Source organism: Anastrepha ludens, chromosome 4 (genome assembly GCF_028408465.1).
Source record: "Anastrepha ludens isolate Willacy chromosome 4, idAnaLude1.1, whole genome shotgun sequence".
NCBI lineage: Eukaryota > Metazoa > Arthropoda > Insecta > Diptera > Tephritidae > Anastrepha > Anastrepha ludens.
In genome coordinates this window covers 69532807-69558489 of record NC_071500.1, presented here as the reverse complement: position 1 = coordinate 69558489, position 25683 = coordinate 69532807, and the positions used below count along the sequence as shown (strand labels likewise).

The 25683-nt window shown below is 40.4% G+C and overlaps 1 protein-coding gene across 3 annotated transcripts in view; it reads right to left on the bottom strand.

Moving 5' to 3' along the window:
• Positions 1-25065, bottom strand: part of LOC128859723 (potassium voltage-gated channel protein Shab) — a 160799-nt gene extending 135734 nt beyond the window's left edge. For all 3 annotated transcript variants that reach the window (XM_054096765.1, XM_054096763.1, XM_054096764.1), the window contains exon 1: positions 25040-25065. The gene's annotated coding sequence lies outside the window, so the exon portion shown is untranslated. The remainder of the gene's footprint in view (positions 1-25039) is intronic.
• Positions 25066-25683: the final 618 nt, after the last annotated feature.

Genomic DNA, 25683 nt, shown 5'->3' with positions numbered 1-25683 from the left:
ATTTTCAGAAAAAAAAAAAACAAAAAAACATAATACCTCTTCGGTAAAAATGATAAAGCCAAAAACAAAATTTCGATGGACGAAAAATTTAAAAAAAGGCAATGCCACCTTTATCTCCTACCTTTCAAATGGGCTTTGACCGATATGTTTTGCAGGTATTTCAAGTTAGTTGCTGCCAATATAAAAAATTCGAAAAATAAGTTTTAAATAAAAATAAAAATTTCCTAAAACAGCGAGCGGAAGCCCGGTGGGAACATGAATTGTTAAGTAAAAGAAAATCTTCGCGTGAAAACTATTTGCCTTCCTCACGCCGCATGGGCGTATAGGTTCCTCCACTTGTGGGAAAATATCAAAACGCACATACAAAAAAATTGAAGAAGAAGCTTGATCAAATACTTAATAAAGGATAAATGTGAGAAGCCATCATATTTGAACAAGTTCTCATTGTTTGATGATCAAGAGACATACCAGCCTTAGCAGCATGCTAAGAAAAAAAATTACTGCAACGGTTAGAAACTGATCACATTAGAATCAAATTAAAGGAAGGTTTAGTGGACGTTTCTTTTCTCTTCCGGAAAACCCCAATTTCTTGCTTGCCCTGTGAATCGTTGTTGGTTTTATTTTGATATTTTAAATACCATAGTACAATACTTGTATAAAAATATAAAATTTCTAACATGATTGCCATATTTTATTGTCCACAACTGAGTATATCCATGCATGTTAACGCACTTCATGTAAATACAAGCATAATTCTTTAAGGGGTTACATGGGTTTCGTCGGTTAAAAAAATGCCTATTTTCAATATTTTTTTTCTATGTTAAATTTATTCAATTCAATACTTTTTTCTGTCTTATAGATACATATTTAAAGAATAATTTCTGAAATTTTCAAAAAAAAAAAAAATTAAAACTCCTCCATTGTGACGTTATATCCGGTGACCCCTCGAAAAAAAGGTGCGGCCGCGTTATCAGCATAACTCCTGACAGGATCATCAAAAATGAAAAAACAAAAATAAGTGTTTTAGTTAAGACCATAAACTCGTGCTTGAGCGAAGGAAAGAAAAAAAGTAAAAATTGGAATTGTGGCAGACATTTTTCCAAAAAAATGAGAAGTTCGGTAAAATTTTCTTGACATTTTGTGGTTTTTTTAAAATGGTTGTAATTGAAAAAAAAAAACAAAATCCTTCGTCCACGAGTAAATTGTATCTCGAACACCTGTGTAAAATTTCATCACGTTCGGTATTTGACAACCGACTTTGAAAACACGGTTCCGAGAAAAACGCGTTTAAAGTTTTGAGTAACAATAAAAGTGGCTTGGAGCGCACACATTCCAAAGGATGTATCTCCGAAACTATTATTCGGATCGACTTGAAAATTTAGGATAATATTCTGAGATGTTGTAGAAATTAACAATCCAAAAAAATAATCGGTTTTTTGAACTCAAGAAACCCATGTAACCCCTTAAGGTTAGTACCCTCCGATTACTTTTTCGGCATAAACAAAACTAGAGTTCCTGTAAAGTGCACAATATATCAATACTACTTTATGATTAAGGAATATAGAATTCCTCTGCTGGAAAACCCTCCGAGTAAGCGTGGATTTAAAAGAAGTCTTGTATCGGGAGCACACTGCATAGAGTATAATCTCTGCCAAACTCTACTTATGTAAACGAGCGTTGTTAGAGCTTTCGTTAATCTTCTGAGACTGATTGATTGGTGCAATAACCGCCTTCTTCTTCTTCTTAATTGGCGCTATAACCGCTTACGCGATTTTGGCCGAGTTTAGCAAAGCGCGCCAGTCGTTTCTTTCTCGTGCTAACCGGCGCCAGTTGGACACACCAAGTGAAGCCAAGTCCTTCTCCACCTGATCTTTCCAACGCAGAGGAGGCCGCCCTCTTCCTCTGCTACCACCAGCTGGTACCGCATCGAATACTTTCAAAGCCGGAGCGTTTGTATCCATTCGAACGACATGACCCAGCCAACGTAGCCGCTGGAACTTTATTCGCTGCGCTATGTCTATGTCGTCGTAAAGTTCATACGGCTCATCGTTCCATCGTCTGCGATATTCGCCATTGCCAACGTGCAAAGGTCCAAAAATCTTACGCAGAATCTTTCTCTTGAACACTCCAAGCGTCGCTTCATCGGATGTTGTCATCGTCTAAGCTTCTGCGCCATACGTTAAGACGGGCATGATGAGAGTCTTGTAGAGTGTTGGTTTTGTTCGTCGAGAGAGGACTTTACTGCTCAGTTGCCTACTTAGTCCAAAGTAGCACTTGTTGGCAAGAGAGATTCTACGTTGGATTTCAAGGCTGACATTGTTATCGGTGTTAATGCTGGTTCTTAAATAGACCAAGTCTTATACAACCTCGAAATTATAACTGTCTACAGTGACGTGGGTGCCGATACGCGAGTGCGCCGACTGTTTGTTTGAAGACAGGAGGTACTTCGTTTTGTCCTCGTTCACCACCAGACCCATTCGCTTTGCCTCTTTGTCCAGTTTGGAGAAGGCAGAACTAACAGCGCGGTTGTTAAGGCCGATGATGTCAATATCATCGGCATACGCCAGCAATTGTACGCTCTTATAAAAAATTGTGCCTCAGCGATTAAGTTCTGCGGCTCGTACGATGCTCTCCAACATCAGGTTAAAGAAGTCACACGACAGCGAGTCACCCTGTCTGAAACCTCGTTTGGTATCAAACGGCTCGGAGAGGTCCTTCCCAATTCTGACGGCGCTGCTGGTGTTGAGCAACGTCATCTTACATAGCCGTATTAGTTTTGCGGGGATACCAAATTCAGACATCGCGGCATACAGGTAACTCCTTTCCGTACTGTCGAATGCAGCTTTGAAGTCGACGAAAAGATGGTGTGTGTCGATTCTCCTTTCATGGGTCTTTTCCAAGATTTGGCGTATTGAGAATATTTGGTCGATGGTAGACTTCCCAGGTCTGAAGCCACACTGATAAGGTCCAATCAGTTGGTTGACGGTGGGCTTCAGCCTTTCACACAATACGCTCGCTAGAACCTTATAGGCGATATTTAGAAGACTAATCCCGCGGTAATTGGCACAAATTGCGGGATCGCCCTTCTTATGGATTGGGCAGAGCACACTTAAATTCCAATCGGCAGGCATGCTTTCATCCGACCATATTTTGCATAGAAGCTGATGCATGCACCTTACCAGCTCCTCGCCGCCATGTTTGAATAGCTCACCCGGCAGTCCGTCGGCGCCCGCGGCTTTGTTGTTCTTTAGCCGCGTTATCGCTATTCTCACCTCGTCATTATCGGGTAACGGAACGACAATTCAGTCGTCAACGATTGGGGTATCGGGATCTTCACTTTCTCGGTGACATGCGCAGCTGTCACTGTTTAATAAGTTCGAGAAGTGTTCCCTCCATAATTTAAGATTGCTCTGTACGTCAATCACCAGTTCGCCGTCTTTGTTCTTACAGGAAAACGCCCCGGTCTTAAAACCTTCTGTAAGCCGCCGAACTTTCTGGTAGAATTTTCGGGCGTTGTTCCTGTTGGCCAGCATCTCAAGCTCCTCGCACTCACGTATTTCGGCCTCTCGTTTCTTTTTTCGGATAATACGTCTCTCTTCCTTTTTCAGCTCTCTGTAGCGATCCCACATGGCTCGCGTTGCGCCCGATCGCAGCGTGGCTCTATAGGCGGCATCCTTTCTTTCTGCGGCAGCATGTCATTCCTCGTCGTACCAATTGTTTTTTCGGGCTCGCCGGAATCCGATTTCTTCTTCGGCGGCGGTACGTAGAGAACGAGAAATGTTGCTCCATTGTTCGTGCATGCCGGTTTGTTGGGCAGTACTCTCTGAGAGCAGGAGTGAGATGACGAATCTTCTGGCTGTCTGTTGTGATTGCAGCTTTTCGATGTCGAACATTCTTTGCGTAGGTAGATGCACGTTTTTTGCTGCACAGAGGCGTGTGCGCAGTTTGGCTGCAACAAGGTAGTGATCCGAGTCGATGTTGGGTCCTCGGATCGTACGTACATCTAATACACTAGAAGCGTGTCTTCCATCTATCACAACATGATCGATCTGGTTTCGTGTTTTTCGATCAGGAGACAGCCAGGTGGCTTGGTGAATCTTCTTATGCTGGAATCTGGTGCTGCAGACTACCATGTTTCGGGCCTCGGCGAAGTCGATCAGCCTCTGTCCGTTACCGGATGTTTCGTTGTGCAGGCTGAATTTTCCGACTGTGGGACCAAAAATTCCCTCCTTGCCCACCCTGGCGTTGAAGTCGCCAAGCACGATTTTTATGTCGTGGCGGGGGCAGCGCTCATAGGAGCGTTCCAGGCGCTCATAGAAAGAATCTTTGGTCGCATCCTCCTTCTCTTCCGTCGGGGCGTGGGCGCAAATTAGCGATATGTTAAAAAAACGGTCTTTGATGCGGATTGTTCCGAGACGCTCGTCCACCGGAGTGAACGACAGTACTTGGCGACGAAGTCTCTCTCCCACAACAAATCCGACACCGAATTTGCGCTCCTTTACATGGCAGCTGTAGTAGACGTCGCAAGGTCCTATGGTTTTCTTACCTTGCCCCGTCCATCGCATCTCTTGGATGGCAGTGATGTCAGCCTTTACTCTCACGAGGACATCAACCAGCCGGGCAGAGGCACCTTCCCCATTAAGGGACCGGACATTCCAGGTGCATGCCCTCAAATCATATTCCTTATTTCGTTTGCAGGGGTCGTCATCAGTATAGGGAGGTCTCATCCGAGGCTTTTTCAAACTTTTCATTGGGGGGGATTTTTAAGTGGCGGGTCCCAAACCCAACGCACAACCAGCTATCCTGGAATGTTTCGCCTTCTCACGTTAGCACACTCACGGGTGTTCGGAAGCTACCCAGAGGATACGTGGGCTAATCCCGGCCGTTGTGAGCTGCTTGAACCATATGTAAAATAATCGTCCTGGCCATTCCCAAGTGAATGGCGATCAGTAACTTTCCCCATTTGCGTGGACTTCTACACATGGAACCATCCTCCCGTGTATAATTTACTTTTTCCAACACAAATAAGATATTTGCCTGCCAACGTCGGCAGGTACCTCATTGAATAATTTCAGAACTGAAGTTCATTTATGCATTTGCACGTAGTGACCTATGTAGACACCGGAGCCACCGGGGAGATCTTTTTTCGCTACACTATGGCTACAACCATACACTAAATTTATATTCAGAGGGCAAATGGTATGTGGTGTAGTTCTCAGTATGTACTCGTGCGCAATAAGTAAGCACCTGTGTTCTGTGCGCTGAAGTAGTGGCCAATAAAGAATTGTGTTTAGTACACGTGAAATCAAAGTGAAGTCTTGACCTTCAACTGACAGCTACTGCCTGCTACCTCATACATACACACATATATGCAAGTTGTATTCATACGAGCATTTAAGAGAAACGGAAACATTCTCAACTGTTTACTTTCCGCCAGCCATAGCGTACATACATATGTAAGCATTGTTTAGGTATATATGTGTGTGTATGCACTAATAATAAGTGGTAGCTTTGTTGAATTTTATTGTCTTCAAAGCGCTTTCTAAAACAATGCAAATGCTATTAGTTACAAAACGTATTTTATAATAAAAAGTGGTGAAAAATGATTATTGCACCCTTTCTAGAACTGTTCAAATAAAGGTATGCTTAGAAATACTCGTAAACACTGCACGAGGCTACTTGTTGAGTTGGGAAGTGGTTTGTTTGCTTGTCTACTTAAGGCATATGCATGCCACGATGACCTCGCTCTATTTTCTGTGCAAGAAACACAATGTGCACTCACACAAATACAGCTGCAACTATACGAGTATACGAGTACATACACATGTGCGCATGTTCATTTGACATTTAAAAATAGTAAAATATCTAACAGCAGTAAAGGAACCTAAACCTAGGCCAGAGCCCTTGAAGATAAACAGCGCACAGACATGTATACACATGCATGCATATATATGCAACAATGGGGAAAGTGTTGCAGCAAAACTGATTGAAAAGAGGTGCATCGAGTGAAAGTAAATTGAACAATTCAATAAATTGTCAAAGTACTGCAACAAAAATCGCTTCAAAGAACTTTTGTAAATATACGAGCATAGTGAAAAAGAGAAGCATAAAAGTGTAATAAAACAAAGAACACAACAGAATATTGAAAGCAACTGTATGACCAGCATATTAAGGGCGCGCGTAAAAACAATGGAGCGAGCAAGAAATTTTGCACAAGAATTTTATGCCAGAACACGTACACGCGCGTGTGCAACAATTATTACAACAAAAGCAATGGCTTTATATGCAAGTAGTTGCAAATGCACTTGAGTGTAAAGTGAATGCTTTCGGAAGCCTCTGTATGCACTTGCGAAGATCTGTGTGAATGTGTGCGGCACTCATTGTTGCAAACAAAGCATACCACAATGCTTGTCCTTGTTTTCGCTCTCGCTCTCGCGCTTGCCCTCAGCCTTAGATGCGGCAGTTCGTTATGACAACGTTCACACCATTGTCACCGCTACCAACAGCACATGTCGACACTTGCTTCCGGCTGTGTAGCAAAAAGTGGCCACAAGCATGACAGCATGGCAGCATTGACAGTGCCCACGCTAGCAACATTAGCAAATGTGGCATGAAAATGACACCTCTGATGTGTCCCTTTAGCGATCGTGTGATAAAAACTTGTTACTAGTAATTGCATTTGTTGCTCCTACTACTGCTGCTGGACTATGTAAATGCGTACATGTGAATAACGGGTGTTTTATTTTCACTCATACACGGAGAAAATACTATGGATATGTTTTCAATAATAACTATGGCATATACATTAAATGTCAAAAGTGGTTAATACAAATGATCATCGCATCCATAGCCCCGCCTCAACCATTACCTATGGTTGATGTGACACCTATTCCAACCTTGATGCTCTGAACATTGAGAAAGGAATTTTGAGTTTAAAAACTTTTACGCAAACGGATAAGGATTGGCCTTCCGTAATTTTTTTACAAAATTGTTCGGCCATTGCTATTCCTTTTAAAACTAATTTTTAATACATCTTTAACTTTTGTAGTCGAATCGATGTGTGCAGGTATAGGCTGATCTCGAAGCTTTTTACTGTACCAAACTTTTCGAAGGAATCATAAAAGAAAAGTACATATTTGCTACTAAAAGTTTATTTTCGCCATATTAGCATTGACTGGTAGATCTACTGCTTCCAATCAAGGCCTTTGGTGAATATTGTTTTTCAATACTTACTGTTACTTCAAGTCGACGAAGTTTACATAGACTTTTCTTAAGTATTTAATCCAGTTTCTACACAATTCCATTAAATAAATTTGGATCAGTTTATGATCGGATGAGCGAATGATCGGAAAATTAAGTAATAATAAAAATAATAATATGTAATACCGCCGTAGCCGAATGGGTTGGTACGTGACTACCATTCGGAATTCAATTCGAATCTCGGTGAAACACCAAAATTAAGAAAATCATTTTTCTAACGGTCGCCCCTCGGCAGGCAAGGGCAAACCTCCGATTTTATTTCTGACATAAAAAGCTCCTCATAAAAATATCTGCCGCTCGGAGTCGGCTTGAAACTGTAGGTCCCTCCATTTGTGGAACAACATCAAGACGCACACCACAAACAGGAGAAGGAGCTCGGCCAAACACCCAAAAAGGGTAAACGCGCATAAAACTAATAATAAAGAATTTCTTGTTTTGTATCCTTCTTACTTGCCGGTAGTGAAAAAGTTCTTAATAATGTAAAAAGACATGACCAACATCATGGAAGGGATATGTGTGAAAGACACTCTGCTGGAGTTTAACCGCCAGCTATTCATCTGTTACCATTCAATGGTAATAGAATGGGTGAATCCGAAATCTCGAGACATATAAGTAGGGGTACATCTGAAAGCGAGTTTCTTTAGTACCAACTTGAATTATTTCGCTTTAAGCTTGCCGCCGGCAACCCCATCGGAACTAAATAGGCTTCAACTAAGCTTTGCAGAAGCAGGGTGTTGTCCTTAGATAAAAAAGCTCAGCTGGAGGGAGACCTCACCTAAGCGATACAAGAAGACTTTTATAGCCCTCTATTCGAGCAGGAAGTGGGATCTGCAAACAATTTCTGGATCTATATAGCAGTCGTTATACACTGAATGAAAATTCTCTACCTTTAGACCTGGCAACTCTCCATGCTTTACGCTTGAAAAATATATAGCAGTGAAGTAATGAAATCCTTGACACTCTTATATGAGTATACGAAAAATATTTAGCTTGAAAGCACTTTTCACATAAAAACGAAATATCTTCATTTAGTGACAGTCACTTAGCAATTACAGATTTGCGCTCTGTCACTTGCAATTCTAAACTTGCCCCCGACTGTCGCCAATCTCCACTCACCATCACTTAGGCCACGGGTCTCAGGAAAATAGAAGGAATATATAGTACATAACACGTGAGCATGAAATATAAGATACCATAAACTACATTGAATGTTGAAGTATTAAGTATTAAAGGGTGATCAGATTGGTGGAACTTTTTCCAATAGGATTTTTCTTGAGCGATAACGCGTGAATACTGTTAAACTAAATACTTAGTGTTTTCCAGTATTCATTGAAATTTCATTATGGAATGACTTACGTCTCAACAACGTTCATAAATCGTATAATTGTATTACGAAAATCGAAGCTCTGTGAAAAGTGTTCATCGTGCGTTCAGACTAACTCATGGTGTTCAGTGATGTGGCCCTTTTTTGACTTAATGGCGAGGTCAATAAGCAAAATTGCTATATTTCGAAGGTTGCTGAAGAGCAACCCGATACCATTCAAGAACAGCCATTATATCCATTGAAAGAAACCGTTTGGTGCGGCCTACGGGTTGGAGGAATCATCGACCCAAATTTCTTCAAAGATGAGGCTGGCACTAATATAACAGTGAATGGCGAACGTTATTGTGCCATGATAAACGACGTTTTGATGTCATAAATTGAAGCTTCTGATCTTCACAACATTTGAATCCAACAAGACGGCGGTAGTTGCCATACATCACTTGAAATAATGTATTTACTGCGTTGTCGTTGTTTGGTGAGCAATTTATCTCTCGTCTCGAATCAGTGATATCATACCTTTGGACTTTTATCTGTGCGGTTTTGTAAAATCTGAAGGTAACACTACTAAAGTTATTCACGAGATACCGACCGAAGTCCTTCAGCGAGTCATTCAAAATTGATGTTTACGGATGACCGAATTACGGCGCAGTGGGGCCAACATTTGAAAGTGATTATCTTTAAAAAATATATTAAATGAATGGTTCTACACAAAAATAATAAAGTTTGCCTTATCAATTTGAATTTCCGTTGTTTTATTTCAATTTAAAAATTGGCAATAGCTCAGTAATTATCTTTGAAGCAAATTATTCGAAGAGCAGTTGATTAAATGAGCCGCTCAGTCAAAATAGCATGCAAAGGACCAAAGTCTTGAGACACAATTTTCTCCATGTATACATCCGCTATTACAGCAAAAATATCTAAAATATCTATAAATATTTTCCCAGCAAACGCTTGATAGACACTTTCAGTGAGACACCCCATGCATTCGTATTTGTGTAGCCAATACCTGATGGGGTGTTAAAAACAAGATTCCAATAGTGCCATGTAGTTATTGTAAATACATACATACATATGCATCTTGCGTGCAACTGCTTTATTCTCATTTAAATAATAATTAAAAATTTAATTAGTTTACTTGTTACATGCCAGTGTTCATGCGATTCATAAGGACTCTTATGAAAATATCTATAAATATATACAAATGCATGTATGTATGTCTGTATGTGTGTGAAACTTCTTACTGGAAACGTAATTTTCAATCAATTATGCATAAATTATCCTTTTATGAGATTATTACGTTCCCTCACTTTCGGGTAAATATCCGCTGCAACACGTTCCCCAAATTAGTTTAAGTCAGCAAGAATAAATTAATGTGAGCTGCGTGTGAAAGGAGTTTGAATGAAAGCAAAACCTGATTTCGTGACACGTTAAAATTATTGTACATATGTATTTATATACTACATATTTATACAATAAAAAAAGAAAACAAAAAAAGATTTTCACTTTCGAGCTGTCAAGAACAATTTAAAGGAACGCAATAGAGGTAAGAATGAAATTAAACTATTTAATCTTTTATAAAGGCTAGAAAATGTTTTAATAGTAGCATGTGATTTAAGGATATGTAAAGTCATTATATGTATCTATATATGTAGTTCATTACCATCCAACGTATTACTTTACTTCTAACTTTTTACGTACTGTTATCGGTGAACAGGGATAAGTATAATATCAATCAGTGACCAAAAGCCAAATATGCCTCTCATTTATTTCACTGATTTTCAGGTACCAATAACTTTCCGGAAATATTTTGTGTAATTTTGTTCAAAGGTCGCATTACAAGTCGCATTGCCTCCACCATAGAATTTAAAACATAATTTCGTTTCGCAAGTCCAATAAGAATTTTAGTAAATGGTGCATACGCGCTACGAAATGGATCGCTTTGCGCATATCTATATTCGAAATGTAATAGCAGTGCGAATTTCAGAAATATATCTCGGCACAATTAGCCACAAAGTTTGACAGGTTGGCCAATTGGTGGCACAAGAGAATTTCGTGTACATTCAAGACTCTGAAACAATAATATTTCTTCTCTTGCTGCATGTGTCCTCAGGAGCTTAATAATCTCCATACTAGCCTTTGAATCATTCAGCATTAGAGTGAGATTATGCAAAACTGGAAGGCAAACTATCTTCTGGTTCGATATCTCTACTCTGAATGGGACATGGAACAGCTGGAATATTTGTGTTTGATTTAATGAGTCTATCATTTTGAAGTTTTACAGACTATATATAAGTATGTCTGTCTACTAAGCGTACATCTTATCCACCTGATTTTTCCAACGCAAGAGCGTTTGTATCCATTCGGACGGCATGAGCAGCCAGCGGAGCCCCTAGAGCTTTATTCGCTGCGCTATGTCTATGTCGTCGTAATGCTCGAACAGTTCATTGCTCCATCGCCGTCGTTCTCAGCTTGCAAAGGTATGAAAAACTGCCACATAATTTTTATCTCTTAAACACTCCAAGGGACAACACATCTCCAAGGTTCTGCGACATACAATAGGATGGGCTTGTTGAGAGAGTTATAAAGTGTTAGCTTCGTTCGTCGAGAGAGCACTTTACCTACTTTATCTACTTAGTTTCCAAAGCAGCCTACTAGCCCAAAGTAGCGCTTGTTGGCAAGAGAGACTCTCCTTGTATTTCAATGCTGACATTATTATCGGTGTTAATACTGGTTTCCAAACAAAATACGTCTCTTACTACATGAATATCATAACCGCTAACTGTGACGGAGGTACTTCACTCCTGCCATCAAACATGTATCGGTACCTTGTTCTCATTCACCACCAGACCCAGCTTAGGAATGACAGTACTAATAACGCGGTTGTTAAGGCGTTTGGAATTTAATTAGATCCCGAGAATTTGATTTATTCATAGCATAATTAGTTTTGTGTGTGGTGTCGTCTGAGCGTTTGTAGGGGTATACAATTTTAACAATTCTATATGGTAGTTGCGAGCAATTAATGTTGCGATTGATAAAATTATGTACAAAAGATAACATTGTGTAAAAAAAATATCACATCACTCTTCTTCTTTCAAATGTATGCAGACTTATTAGTCTGCACTTTGAACTATAAGAAGGAACGGATAAATAAAAATTTAAATTTGATTAGCTTTTGTATTTTATTAGCCTTTATATTCTGGACGTCACAGAACGGGTTTCGGATTGTGGATCCATATTACAATTTTGATTTCACCAAATGGCGATAATTGGGATTTTTTAGAAAAAATACATTTTTATGGCAGCATTTTGAAGAAGATGAGCAAGCTGTGAATTCAGCAACACGGCGCCAAATGCCACACAGGTGTAATAATAGATATTTGGTATAAAATTGGACAAAACTAAAGAATTTGCCTAATACGAAAAATCAGAATTTTTAAGGCAGTCTCGGTATTTAATACCGCAGCTCATATGCTTATTTTTATAAGATACCATATACACATTTGAGTTGTCGCCCAATATACTGAATTCTAACGAACTACATGTATCTTTCAGAATAAAAGCTTATATAATATAAGAACAGCAGTTCCCTTCAAATAGTAAATTTAACTCTCTTTTTAACTAAAATTTTAGCCATAGAACATCAAGAATGATAGAAATAAGTTTGCGCCCATCAATGTTTACCCAAAATGCGACATTTTTTAAGTTTGGTGTTTGCTTCTTTTTTAAATTTAAAGCTACCGAAACTGTAAGTTGAAAAAAAACTGTATCATTAAACAAAACAAATGTTACAAAAGGTCGCTCTGAAAAGGTTTTAGTGCTAATGAAAATTGGTTAATTCTTATAAAATTAGATATTATGAAAGTGCAAATTTAATTTTTAGGGTTGTGCAAGAATATTAAATTTTCTTCTCTTAACTTTTCTTAACATTAAAAACCTTCTCAGACATTTTAAAAAGCGTTTGAATTTACTGAATGCGAATTAAAACTATAGTAGTGTAATCGTTTTTTCGGGTTCTCAATCCTTAGTTGGATATAGGACATCAAGAGGTGTAGTCATAGTAAAACTTTACATTCTTTTTATTTTCAATAGGAGGTGTATTTTTTCTGCTTTCTCTCTTCATTGGCATATCTCAAACTAAGTTTTTGTTTTAATTAAAAATAGAATAGGAACTCGAAATTGACTTTAGAGCAGACGGACATTAGTTCTGAAAATTTTATGTAGAATCTCTAACTGTAAAGAACGATCTTGAAAACAAATTTACCCATCCTAATATGCATACATAGATATTTATACATGTTGTAAAGGGTTTGTGCATGTTTGCTCCGCATTAGCGAATTTTATCGTCGGAGCGTTGCGTAGTTTATTGATACTTGCCGCCATTCGGACGGACAAAGAACGTAAATAAATATGCAGTTTGTGAATGCAGACACTAACAAGTGAGGTACCTATTGCATCAGCACCAACATTATTTTCCTTGAATGCCGCGATTGTCGCTGCCGTTGCTCAATCAGTCACGGTGCCATTGTGCCATTCACTCGCGATTTTCTTTATTTTTATCCCTGCGTATTGCATGAGTATTAGAATGCCTAAAAGTGTAGTGTCGACTGTTATCGAGCTTGCAGCAAGACGAAATGCATGTAAGTAAATATATGTATATAGCCATAGGTGCATTGGTTTGTGACTGCTTGACCCGGTGCACTTAAGTCCTTGATTGCGTTTCGCACGCTTTCGGTGCTCGAAGTCGAATCAAAGTTTTTGGCGTGTTTTGGTGCGCGAGTGTGCTACTCACAAATCTCTGCGTTCGCCAAAGTTTATTTGTAAGTTTGTCATTTTGAGAAATTTGTAAGTTTATTGGACTTTGGCACGCCAATTTTGGGTCAATGTTGTTGGCGTTGCTCGATGACAGCTGGCCTTGGTCAAGATTTAAACTCTAATTTATTTGTTGTAAATTGTTATTGCGTGGGAGTGAGAAATGCCGTGTAGATCTGCAATAGTATGTGGGTGGCATTCGCACAATTAGGGGCACACACATAGTTCCTTGACTGGTCTTTCCGATATTTTATTGCCACCATTTCTTACCTTTGATAATTTTACCATCAATATGTATATGTACTATTTCCGACAAAATAAAATATTAAGTATTAAAACGGTTATGTGTGTAAATGTGCATGTACGAGCGTATTTATCGCAGTGTTGGTCCGTATTTCACTTCTTCTAGTGCCAGCGCAAGTAAGAACGGAAATAAAAGTTGAACCGCATTAAACAAAGCAATTCTTAGGAATTCTTGCAGCGATCGACTATAAAGTCAAACTATTTTTGATGTGAGGATTACTGAGTTTTTTTTAGTGCGTGGAATGACGCAATTGCTCCTTACTTGTATGTATATAAAAAGTAATTGCAATAGATTGGTTACCTTGATTATATCGCACGAGTGACGTCACCAAGTAAGATTACTTGATTTTAACTATATTTATTGTACTTTTTTATTAGTCGACTACCATTCGGTAACCACAATCGGTTCGCAATCATGGGCATGTAACAGCGATTGGCCTTCGGCAGGCAACGTGTGATGAAAAGGTTATGAACGTTTCCGGACCGTGTTGTCTCTTGAAGAGGTGACCACAATTGGCCACCGAGATTTTATGATTTAACACCTTGTGACTTGTTTCTTTGGAGCCACGTGAAAGAGAAGGGCTACGCTAACAGCCCAGGGTCGATTCAAGACCTCAAATATGGAATTCGTAAGGCTATCGGCTATCGAAGACATAGGGCAGCCACTTTGCAATTCGGTTATGGAAAATTTCATGAAAAGGATATTGTCCTGTAAGCGTGGTCGTGGTGGTCATTTGTCTGATGTTATATTCCTCTATTAACGGCATACCTTCCTCTTTACAATGAAATAAATATCCGATCATTTATATAAAAAAATAGCATTTTTCTTTGAATATCAGAATAACACCTCTGCTTGGAAAATCTACTCGAACCTATGTTCTCTCTGAATTTAGAATGGTAGTCACGCACCAACCCATTCGACTACGGGGCTGCTAGTTTTACATTCATTAAAATCGTAACTGGCAGGCAGAGGGAATGTTTCATAAGTATTATTTGCCTTAAGAAAACCTCGTTGTACCAAAAGAGGCATATAAAGGGGTTTTCAATTGGCGCGGGAGTTTTCATGTACTCTACCAAAAATATTACCATTTTCGGTTACAAAATGAAATACACTTGGTCAGATTATCCATCTAGCAGTACAAAATCAATGCTGATGTTAAATTTCTTTGTTGAAGCCATTTATAATTTTCTGTTGGCTCTTACGTTGCACTGGGATATTAATGTATCCACGACACATAACCATTTATGATTCGCTGGATAAACGTTGGGTCCAAATTCACTTGCTCGAGCATGTTTTCAGCCACATTCTTCCGATGAATTTTTTGAAAGAAATTCAACTCTCTTGAAATGAGTCGAGCAGCCACGCGTCTCATGCCCAATTGATGGTGTAAAATGTTGCAAATCGATTCGTGAGGCACGCTAAGATAACGAGCTACCTCCCTAAAACTTAAATGATGCTTTTCCAGCACCATTCTTTGGACTTTGTCGCCATAGGCTTTCTGTAACATTTGCCAAAAACAAGCTAATTGACAGATCTCCCAGGGCAGTTGTACCAACATTCTATCAGTTAAATTTAGACACATGTGTAACGCGCGCTAAATGAACAATTTCCGATATTTTTTTGACCGAATGTATATATCTACTAGTGCATACGAAATAACAGATGTACTTACAGTCACTCACACCAATGTTCTATCGTTCTACAAGTATATTTTTAATAGTTCATTGCGATATAATGCTGAATGTCGGCCATTGCAATTTAAATAATTAACTAATTGTACGAGTATGACAACACAATTACCAGCAAAAGTCGTTAACCTCGACGCGACATGGCAGTAAACGCCAGTCTCAGGGAATATTGGAATTGTGTGTATCCATCAATTGAAAGAATGTGAATATTAGGGTGAAAGAGTAGTTATTGCACATATTTTACAATAGAAAATTCCATTGAACGAATGAATAATGAGAAGAATTTTGAGTTGGACAAAAATTGCCAAAAAATTGGAAGTGAAAGATGTTCATTTTTTATATTTGAAAGGTTTTGAAGAAAAGTTTGTAAATTCTCAATATTTTCGATTTTAGCTTATATCATCATGCTACAGCTAAGCTAATTTCAGCTGCTAATAAATTTACCAAAGAAAATTTGAGAATGAAATGTTGTATGATTCGTGAAAATTATCATTGTCGATTTAATACAATATTATTTGTAGTTAACTAAAATCAGTTCGGCATGCGCATTCTTTTGCATATTTTTCTTATTTCTTTGTTCTTATTTTTACTATATACCAAAGAAAGATACAAACCCAATAAGAATAACTACAATGACCAAAATTCAAAATTAGTTCTGATCCGACCACGCCAAGGAGAAGTGTTATTTACCTTATTTCAAACTTCTTTAATATTTTCTTAGAGCAACTTGGGGTTTATTTTAATGGCGCTTAAATATTTGGCTTATTAAAACTTTTCGAGTGGATTGGATTAAAAATTCACTCTTCGCCACTTTTTTGCTCGATATGTTTGGGCTCTGCTCACTTGTTGAAAAAATTGTATGTGAAAGCAACAACAAAGTTATCGAGTAAGACTTGCCACTAGCGAGTATGGTTATACATCATAAAACTGGTATAATTCACTATTTTCAATGCTGCTAACTCCGTTTCAAGAGAATTTCAATAGACCGCGTTCATACATGAAGAATTTGATGGATTTAACATTGCGAATTCTCTTTTGGTGTTCACACACCTGACAGTGGCTAGTTTTTAGTTTACACCCATCAACAACATTCCGAAGAACGAGAACAAAGGGTGTTGACAGGGCACGAGCATCAGAAGTAACAAGTTGCTTTAACAATAAATGCTTACCTGTCTGAACGCGATCTTACTAATTCTCATTAAGGGCTTCCAAATAATTGTAAATCTTGACAGCTGGTTGATTATATCAACCGACTTTAGAAAGTTCTTACTATTTCGATAAAGAAACAATGCATACTGCTAAAATTTAGTTCTCTGTTATATGCAGGTAAAACATATAACTTCATAGGGTTAGAAGTCCAGAAGTAGGATTTGACAAGCTACCGAGCTAGCGGAGTCTTGTGGGAAGATCCCACGCTCTCCATTGAAAAGAGTATTGCGGAGGCCGGATGGTGGCCATGCTGAACTCTGCCACTGAAGAAGCTGTTTGCATCGGCCGAGTCTAATTTTCTTCAAGCGCGTAGTGTTGTGTTTAATGTTATTTTATACCTTTTAATGTAATAAAATATACGGAATAAAACATTCATAACAAATGCTTCACTTTTTCCCATAATTTCACTAGGTTTAAGATCTTAAAAGATTCAATTGTTTTAAATTTAAACCACAACTGAGTTGTGAGCGAAATTATGGGACGAAAAATTGGGGTTACCCAGAAGATGTACACCTTTTCAAAGGGAAATCTCTTAAATTAAGTAAACTAGTTAATTATTTAAGCATATAAGAAATTTGGGTTTTGGCATATACGATAATTTCGCCCAAAGGGGCCAATATGTGACAATTCTGCTCGAAATGGAAATTATGTCGGAGTGGAGAGAATGCAGTAAAGATGAGAATAAATTAATTAATAATTAATAATCGATAAACGAATTGTTGATACATAAACATTTTACATTAGCCAAAAAATACTATATTTTCGAAGTGTTGGTAATTTTAGGTAAGTTAAGAGACGATGTTGATATCTATTGTATTATAAGTATTGATTTATTGTTCTTAACAAATTAAAATTATACGTGGGCCATTGGTTGCCTGAGGTTTAAAACCGAGATTGGGCGAGACCAAAAAGGAGATCTATTAACATTTTAGATACTATAGGCTCAAAATTGGTATACCAGAAACAATTTACAGCAAGATAAAGCTCTTCACTCATTCAACAGGAAAAGCGTTTTCAAACAAAAATATTCGAAACTTTCCGGAATTTTCTCTAAAATTAACCCGAGTTAAATTTTCAACGCCAGCAACGCCAACAACTTTTTCAAAACACCCTAATGGGGTGCATACGTACACAAAGACAATAGTTCTCTCTCGCAAACAACATAGAGAGAAAGCCGATCCCTCAAAACTGGTCACCGGTCGTTTCAGTAGATAATTGCATGTATGTAACGTAAATGTGTATATTTACCGAGAAGGGCATGCAACTGAATATATATTACGAGTGTGTGCGAATAGTATCAGCCATTAGAAGATAAACAATGACCAGTCGTAAGATATTACCACATACATACATATATATTTGTACTTTGGTACACAGTGCACTTAGTTATTTTCTGAAAGGCGTGGCCTCTTTAATATGATAGTTATCGTCATTACTTTATTCTTCATACAAACATACATATATACATACACATTTTCACTATACAGAGCATGAAACAAAAAAAGTTAAAAATACTCTAATGCATATACATGTATTGTAGATACGTACATATGTCACGCTAGTCATAAAAAATATTCACCAAGGCCAGCCATTGCATTCTTAAAAATATTTCTTATATTAATTAGAATGTCCTGCAAAAGCTTTGTTCCTTTTTGCAGTGTGGACGAATTGCTCGTTGTAATCATCAATCGATTTTCAATTATTACCCATTTAATGTATATTAAGTTTTCTGACCTAAAAATGCTTGAATAAAAACTAGACATAGATAGATAGATAGTTGGTGTACGAGGGGCGGCCGATAGGTTCACGGCATTAATTACGTAATTAGTTTTACTTTTAAATGAAATCCACGTGAAGCGAAATACACCTACCGCCACTAAAAATATATTTCTTAGATTTCTCTACAAAATACAATAGTTTTTTTCGACTGCCTTCATCTTACGTTCGCCCGAAAATCTTCGTTCCCGTAATTTTTTTAACTCGCAGAAAAATTCACCGGAAACCAAGTCCGGACTGTAGAACGGGTGGTAAATTATTGTGAATCCGGCAGCCTTTAACTCAACTCGGTCTTTAATCTTCTTTCTTTCAACATCTCCGATCTAGCAGTGCTAATTTGCAAACTTTTTTCACGTCGTCACTAAGCGGGGGTCGTCTTCAAATATTTTACTTCCCTTCTTTGTCGAAATGTTGTTGTTGTTATTGAAGTGGTTGAGTATTTCCTTTGAAATAATCCTAAATAGTGACCAGCACCGTTTTACTACCACCGTCCTAGTATAATGATGTTTTTTTTTTGTTTTTATTTTAAGTCAGATCCATTTAGTGATGTCCAAGTATAGCAGCAAATTCTTTATCTCGATGTCTGAGATCTCATTCATTTGCTGCAAGAAAGGCTTACCAAAGGAGCGGAGTCGTGCCCTAGCTAGCCCTGGACATTCACATAAGTAGTGGAAAAGACTTTCCTTCGCTCCTTCTGCTTGACGGCTTCTGCAGATAGGATTGAAGGGTAGGTTGAGTCTAGCTGCATGATCCCCTACTTTCCAATGGCCTGTAAGGGTTGCAGTGATGCGTCAGATGTTTGGCCGAGAGCATCCTAACAGATCGTTCCTCCTTTGGATTTTGTATGACGGCCATGTGTTTTTTGTTGTAACACATTAAGTTAGCGATACCAAAGTGATTTCAAGCCAATGAATAAGTATTTCCAGCTCCTCTCTACACTGCAAGACTAGTTTGGATGAAATGGAGTTGGAGTCTAAGGCCTTTATAGCTGCTTGACTGTCTGAGAACATAGCTACTCTTGCACCAACTTCCTTGTAGACTTTTAGTGATTTACATGCTTCTCTCATCGTCAACAGTTCTCCTTGGAACACGCTGGCATAGTCAGGAAGACGAATTGACTGAGACAGGTTGAGCCTCTCCGAATGGAAGCCAGCTCTCACACCACAGTTGATCTTAGAACCATCGGTATAGATTTCGATATCGTCTTTGTCGAAATAGTCCAGCCCATTTTTTCGGCTTATGACATTTTTTACCAATGAATTTCATGAAAGTTTCCTTGTTTTGTTTTTTGTTCCAGGGATAACTGCTAATGTTAAAAAGGGAGGTGATATTTAATATTAATAACACAGGCCTGCGAAATTTAACTTTTTTCAGTTTCTAGAATGGCTGTACTTGTTTCTTGTAGTTTTTTATGCGCTGAAAACGAATCTGACCTTCAAAATGCTCCATCACGTCAGGATTTTTGGTAATATAAATGAAGCCTAAAAGGTCAAAAAATGGCCATTTTAGCCATTTTTGATAATTTTTTTTGGGATAAAAATTTTTTTTTCAATTTTCGACGAAAAGGTCGCATAGTACAACTCTTTAGCTTTAAAACCCATTTTTTTAAATTATTGTACGATTTTTAAAAAAAAAGTTATGACATTTTGAAATTAACAGTTTCAGTTACGCCAATAGACGTTATACCCAACGTATACGTAACTGAAACTGTTAATTTCAAAATGTCATAACTTTTTTTTAAAAAATCGTACAATAATTTAAAAAAAAGGGGTTTTAAAGCTAAAGAGTTGTACTATGCAACCTTTTCGTCGAAAATTGAAAATAAGAAATCGATGGTTAGACGACGATGAGAACGATCTAAAAAGTACGACCAACCATCGAAGCTAAGACTCAACGAGCTGTAGGGCTATGCATGAGTATGATGATGATGAGTCATGCAAATATCGTTACCAACAACGAGATGAGGAGTCATCGTTAGAACGCGAACTTATCAGCCAGCCCTTGTAACTTATTTCTGACTGAGCGAAGGCTTGCAGTTTGTACGTATGTAAGTTTGTACGATTAACTGACCTGAATTAAATCGGCCAATTTGTGATTAGCGCTGAATGCTGTTGTTGTTTTAACAGCATAGTTAGCCCTGTCAGTGTGGGTATATCATCTGTCGTCTTCGTCTAGCTCATCTAGGGGTAGGCCCAGGAAACATGCTGTTTCGACGGGTTGGGTCCAGAGGGAGAGGGGGGTTAGATGAGTCTGATTAAGGGGGCATGTGAAGAGGTGGTTAGTGTCGTGCGGGGTACCTTCACATGCCGGACATGTGTTTGGTATGTCGGGGTCAATTCTGGATAAGTAGGAGTTTAACCTGCTACAATATCCAGAACGTAATTGTGCCAATGTTACACGAGTCTCACGGGGAAGCTGGAGCTCTTCTTCTGCAATGGGTGGTGGTTGGACTCCGATTACGGCATTCACGGGACGGGAGTTCATGAAGGTGGTAACGGACTCCCGGTGAATGTCGTTTATTGACTGTCTGAATACTGTCCGGTCCAGTAGGTCTCGGTCAGTTTTGTCCTGGAGTTCGTCAGCGTAGTCGAGGAGGTGTCTCCTGACGTGCCTGGGAGGCGGCTCAGGCTCAAGCAGGTGTCTGCAGGGGTGAAACCTGCGGTAACACCCCAGCAGGAACTGCTTGCTGAGCAGTTTGTTGTGCTCCGCGACTGGGAGCATTTATGCCTCGTTGTGCAGGTGTTGTATGGGTGACATCAGGAGGCACCCGGTCGCTGTCCGAATGGCGGTATTCTGACATGTCTGAAGCTTTATCCACTGCGAATCACTAGTGCCAGGCGACCAGACAGGCGCAGCATAGTTTAGAACCGGTCGGCCAATTGCCTTAAATGTCGAAAGCAACAGTTCTTTGTCCTTGCCCCAAGTGCTGCCGGCCAGCGATTTGAGGACCTTGTTGCGATTTTGGACTTTAGTGGCAATTGCGGTTGTGTGCGCAGAGAAGGAGAGCAAGCTGTCAAAGGTTACACCCAAAATTTTGGGGTTATTCACAGTCGGAATTGGTGTGTCGTCGACTTTTACCTTAAGGGACAGCTTGACCTCCTTTGTCCAGGTGGTGAAAAGGGTCGCCGTGGACTTAGTGGGGGAAAGTTGGAGATTCCTCGCAGTGAAAAAGCGAGAAAGGTCGGTGAGGTAGTTGTTCACTTTGGAACACAGGCCATCGATGTCATTGCCCGACGCCATTATCGTGCAGTCGTCAGCGTATGAGATCAGGGAAACTCCCGCTGGTGGTTGGGGGAGCTTCGAGATGTAGAAGTTAAAAAGCAAGGGTGAAAGGACACCACCCTGCGGTACGCCTTGCTTAATCTTCCTCTGCTTTGACATTTGATCTCGAAAAATCACTGACGAGTGCCGACCGCTCAGGTAGTTCGCGGACCACCTCTTCAGCCCTGGCGGGAGTGTCGACTGATAAATATCATCTAGTAGCGTGGAATGGCTGACTGTATCGAAAGCCTTCTTTAGGTCCAACGCTACTAGGACAGTCCTCTCGCAGGGGCGGTTTTGGTTAAGCCCGCGATTTATCTGGGCGTTTATGGCGGTGAGTGCCGTGGTGGTGCTGTGCACTCGTCGGAATCCGTGCTGATGTGGGGCTGGGGCCAGGTGGGTCGTGAAGAGTGGGAGTAGGAGGGCTTCAAGTGTCTTCACTACTGGGGAAAGGAGAGTTATCGGCCGATAAGACTCCCCTTGGTTGGCGGGTTTCCCAGGTTTCAATAGTGGGACCACTCTCCCTGCTTTCCACTTGTCAGGGATGATGAGAGTGGCCAGAGACAAATTGAAGACCCTTGTGAGGTATCCTACTCCCAGGGGACCCAGATGCTTCAGCATCAGCGCGTTAAGTCCGTCAGGGCCAATGGCTTTCGAAGATTTCGACTTGTTGATGGCCCCCTGAACCTCATCACCGGAGAAAGTAAGTGGCGCACTGTCGTTCGTCAGTTTGTGCAGCCTTCTGGTAACACGACGTTTGGTTCTGTCGCCCGGAGGATGCAGTGTAAACAGCCGGCTAAAATAGCTCGCGCATCTCTTCGGGTCCGACGAAGTACAACCGTTGAAGGTGATAGCCACCTTGTCGTTGTATTTCGTCGGGTTCGACAAGGACCTGACGGTGGACCAGAGCTTACTCACTCCGGAGGTGAGGTTACAAGTCTTCAGGTGCTCAACCCATTTAGTCCGCTTGTGTTGATTTACCAGTTGCCGGATCTCCAAATTGAGATCCCTTATGCGGGGATCCCCGGGATCGGCCTGGCGTAGGTGGTCACGCTCGTTTGCTAAACTGGCTGCTTCTGCTGGGAAGTGGGGACGGATGTCCTTATAACATCCAGCTGGGATGAAGCGAGCCGCAGCAGCTGTGAGCACCTTGCGGAATGCGCGTTCGCCGACGCGCACATCAGAGGGGATGGGAAGAGCGGCGAAGGTGTCCTCGGTGAATTCCGTGAAGCCGGCCCAATTAGCTTTTATAAAGTTAAAATAGGACCGGTGATTCGCGGAAACGAAATCGGCAGGTCTCTCGATCGAGACGATAATGGGCAAGTGGTCTGATGCAAGCGATAGCATAGGTCGCCACGTTATGCTATTTATCAGACCTGCGCTAGCTATTGTTAGGTCAGGCGAGCTGCTACAATTGCCCACTACCCTGGTGGGGGCGTCGTCGTTCACTGTGCTGAATGTCGAGTCGTCTATCTGCTCTGCCAATTGCTGTCCCCTACGATCATTTGGCAGGCTTGAATGCCAAAGATCGTGATGCGCATTGAAGTCACCTACAACCAATCGGTTTTCACCTCTGATGAGCGCACCTATATCAGGGTGATATCCTGCCGGGCAGCAGGTGACAGGGGGTATGTATATATTAAAAATTTCGAGCTCGGAATCGCCTGACCGGACAGCTATGCCTTGACATTCTAAGGTGCTGTCCCTGGGGTCGATTCCTTCATCGATAAGACGATACTGCACAGTGTGGTGGACTATAAACGCTAGGCCACCACCGTTGTCTCGCTCGCGATCGTGTCTGTGCACGTTATAGCCATCCCTGGTGATCAGAGATGACCTAGCGTGCAACTTTGTTTCTTGGACCGCAGCTATCTTGATACTGTGCCGGTTCATAAAGTCGACTATCTCGTCGACCTTACTCGTAAGTCCGTTGCAGTTAAACTGGAGAAGCTTGAAGCTTCTCGGTGAGGTCAGTGTAATCCGGGGGGTGAGGGACGCGTGGGGTTGTCTACGTTGGACCTGCTGTGCAATCCACTGTGGTTGTTGCGGCCTGATGGTGGTGGGCGGCCGCTCCTCCGGGGGAGGTAGTGGGTGCAGAGCTCTGCAGCAGGGGGCAACGTAGGCAGTTGTCCACTCACGGGTGGTGCGCAGGCCGGAACATCTCCGAAAATGGCACCAGCCATTGCAGGAATTGCACTGGACTGATACCAGATTCCGAGGTATTACGGTCTGACACACGGAACAGACTGTACGGGGGACCAGGAGCTGCTGGTTTGTCCCCGCACTGGGGTTGGAGCAGGAAGGGATAGGAGGGGTTAAAGGGGAGTTGTGTTGCTCCGATAGGCTCCTCACCGTGGAGGTGTGGGTTGTGGTGGCGGTTGGTAGTGCCGGCCTATCAGGGGGTGTAGTAGCCGTGGAGGCATCAGACGCCTGTTGGCGGGAGCAACACGTGGCCACATACCGTGTGGACCACTCCCTGTGCGACTTAAGGCCTGAGCAGGTCTTAAGGTGGCTCCACCCGTTGCACTTATTGCACCTAACCGAGGTGGAGTTCGGGTGGAGCTGTTGGTGGCAGACGCAGCAGTAGAATACCTCTGGCCCAGGGTTGGATTCGACACCAGCCCTGAGGAGAAGTATTTGGAGCAGGTTAGCTGCGGGAGTTTGCTCCTGTGACGTAAGGGGTGGGGTGATATACGATACACTAGACAGGGCTAGTGTACTGGGGCGGCAGCCCTTGGTCGGGAATAAAAACCCGAGTCATTCCGGTAACGTAGAACCGGCTGCCATGGGAATGAGCGCTGAATGCTTACCATTATAAGTTTCATTGCTAGAGATAGAGAACTCACATAAAATAAAAATGAAACAAGTAAGGAAGTGCTGAATTCGTTCCGGATCAAACTTTATATGGACGTGCGCATTTTAGTAAAATTTTGTTTGGGAATCTAACAAACTCATAGACGATAAGGGTAGTAGTAACATCAAACGGATATAAAAAGTAGGCATGGTTTCTATCTGACGTTAACAAACTTTACTAAGTTTGGGCGAGTTGGTTTTACAGAGAGTTGTTGGGATACACATAATTATAAAAATAGGCGTGACCCCGCTCATTTTCGCAAAATTTTCTTTCATCGTACTGTACCTAGTTTTATGACTATACCTCGCTAGACCTTCACAATTTTTTTGTTTTCATAGATATAGTAGCAGATTTTAATATTTTTTTTTTTACAATAATCTCGAGAAATCGCATTCGTTTCAGTAAATTGTATATTTTTCATTTAACCTTGTTGAAAGAGACGCTAACGAACTATGTCAACCGCAAGCAAATTACTATTAAAGTATAAAGTCGAAGTTAAAGGTTTCTATATTTTCGTCAAAATTATTATTTAGAATTCAGAAGCTAATACTTACATGCTATCCGATGCTTTGTCCTGCAAATAGAGAAGAAAAACAAATATTCATTTAAAGGTTTCCAAAGATAGGCTTCCAAGAAAGATATATTTAAGAATTACCCATGAAAAATTTCATATTCACGAGAAACAAGGGATTTTATATAATAATTTTTCATACTCAATTTTGTAATCATTTTTGTTTAAAGAACTTTAAAGTTCCAAATAACTGAATCCTAAAAAAGCTTTCCTAAAAATTACTTAACTTCCATACACACTTTAGGACCAAAAGGGAACGAAATTGCACTAAAGCGTAACTGCCCTACAATAAAGGATTTGATTTACTTAAGCTGGATAAATAGAGATCAATTAAAAGTTTCTTTAACACAAGTAGCAAATGAAATAGAAGCAGGAATAGTGGGGCCTAGAGCACACAAGAACGCTGGAACGGCACAAGCTGCCTTAATCACTCGAAAAAGTTTTTGAACTTCAATGCCAACAGAGCAAAATCTGCTCTAACCCTAGATACAAAAGGCCTCAGATTACTCTGTGGAGCACGTACAGGTCACTTTACGTGTAATAAACACTTTAACACAATAGAGTTATGTAGTACAAGATCATGCAGGTTCTGCTGCGGTGAAGAGGAGTCTATGGAGCTCTTAATCA